The sequence below is a fragment of the Mus pahari genome, chromosome 2, assembly GCF_900095145.1.
Source record: "Mus pahari chromosome 2, PAHARI_EIJ_v1.1, whole genome shotgun sequence".
Lineage (NCBI taxonomy): Eukaryota > Metazoa > Chordata > Mammalia > Rodentia > Muridae > Mus > Mus pahari.
Genome location: NC_034591.1, coordinates 19,413,104 through 19,415,395, shown reverse-complemented (window position 1 = coordinate 19,415,395; position 2,292 = coordinate 19,413,104).

Here is a 2,292-nt window from a genome sequence, read left to right as displayed (position 1 = left end):
TATCAGTCGAGCTTATACTGGCAACTGCAGGGACTGGAAAAGACAAGGCATGGGTTCTTCCCAGACACTGTAGGAAGCGCGGCCCTGTATCTGCAAACACCTTGATTCTTTTCCTCTTCTTTTTGTTTTTTCTGTGTAGCTCTGGCTGTCCTGGAACTCACTCTGTAGACCAGACTGGCCTCGAACTCTCAGAAATCTGCCTGACCCTGACTCCTGATTAATACTCTGCTGGGATTAAAGGTGTGTGCCACCACTGTTAGGTTTAGCAAGATCTTATCTAAAAGAAAATGTGGGGGGCTGGTGAGATGACTCAGTGGGTAAGAGCACCCGACTGCTCTTCCGAAGGTCCAGAGTTCAAATCCCAGCAACCACATGGTGACTCATAACCATCCGTAACAAGATCTGACGCCCTCTTTTGGAGTGTCTGAAGACAGCTACAGTATACTTACATATAATAAATAAATAAATCTTAAAAAAAAAGAAAATGTGGGGGTTAGTTCATTATTTATTTGTCTTTAGTTAATTAGCAGAGAACATTTTGACTCAGTATATTTAAAATACAGGAGATTTGGCTTTCCTTTGTTTTGTTTTGTTTTGTTTTGTTTTGTTTTGTTTTGTTTTGTTTTGTTTTGTAGTATTGGGGATTGGACCCAAGGTCTTTCACATGCTAGTAAAGCACTCTGCCTCTGAGCTACAGCCCCAGTGTGTGTGTTCACGTAAGCCTGTGTAAATATCGTCTCTCTGTATACATTAGATTAGTTGAAACTTTCTTAGATGGTGGTGTAGATTGCACCCAGGGTCTGGGGCACACTGGATTGGTATGCAACAACTGAGCTGCATCCACCAAACTCTAAACACATTCTTTTTCTGAAGGTCACCAATTAGGAGGTAAAAGCTGATCTACAGTCCCCACGCTAGCCTTTGTCAGCTTGCCTGCTTCTTCTTCGTTGGTAGCTCCAGTTCATTAGGAACTCCTGCCTCAGGTCCATAGGGTGAACTCTATTCTAAATGGGCTAGACAGGGCTTTTGACACAGACAAACTGAAAATAATTGAGAATAATTGAGATGGTAGATAATTTACATAAATATAAAAGGATACTTGTCATAAACATGTACTGTTTCCATTTGGGGCAAGGAACAATTTCAGGGCATTAACGTCTTTTTCTCCTGAGCCAGATGTGTAGGTGTCCGTGCAAGTGGGAGATAATCCAGCACAGGTCTTCTCTGTGTCCACCTTCTTTTGTTGATGTTATATAATTGGTTGTTCTGGGTTTTGGCTAGTTTGTTCTCAGGCAAGGTCTCACGTAGCACAGGCTGGCCTCCAACTTATTAGCCGAAGATGACTTCAAACTCCATATTCTCTGATTTCTATCTCCCATATGCTAGGATTATAGGCCACACTCAGCGTTATGCTAGAGGTCAACCCCAGGACGTGTTAGCTCAGGCCTGACCGGCTGTGCTAAATTCTCAGCTCCAATTTTGTTTTTGCTTTTGATACAGGATATTATTGGGAAGTGGTTCTAATGCTTTGTCTTAATTCGGGCTCTCAGTGGGTCGGAAGCTGCTCTTTCCGTACAGGCCCCCAGCGGGTCGGTTGAAATCCCTGGCCAGGGTGGAGCGCTTCACACTGTAAGTCCGGGACTTACTGGGTAGCCACTAGAGGTCCTCGTGATGACTTGGGTACTCTAGTCTGGCTGATTTCCTTTTTGGTTTCTGAGTTGTTCTCTGGGAAGCCTGTGTGTGTCTTTCATTCGTGAATCTTGGGCGGGTGCAGGGTGCGCGATTTGCTGGGAGCCAAGGCAGATTAACTATTCACCAGTATATCAGTTCGTCTCCTAGTTCCCTACCATGCAGTTGAGATCCCCATGTTTCAGCCTCCTGCGCGTAGGGCTGATAGGTGTGCAGAACCAAGCCCTTCCATTTACTTTGTAAAATACCCTCTTCTGAGCTCTGCTCATAGTTCTCCTTTTCACAAGGGTTTTTCCTGATCACACCATTTTAAGTTAGCCTCCCACTGTTTTCCCTTGCTTTACTTAGCCTTCAGATAATGTATTCGTTTATTTGATTATTGTCTGTTTCCTCTGCTTTATCATCCTCAGCACTTTTAATATCTGGCACTAGGAACACAAATAATAAATGTCTTTCCAGTCAACACATGAGCAGATGGAAGAATCATGGCTTTGGAGTTAGGAAATTGTATATTCAAACTAAAATGTTTTGCTTGCTTGTTTGACAGGGATGTGGAAGCCAGCTCTCTGTGGGTGATAGAGAAAAGGCCCAGGTAAAACCTGC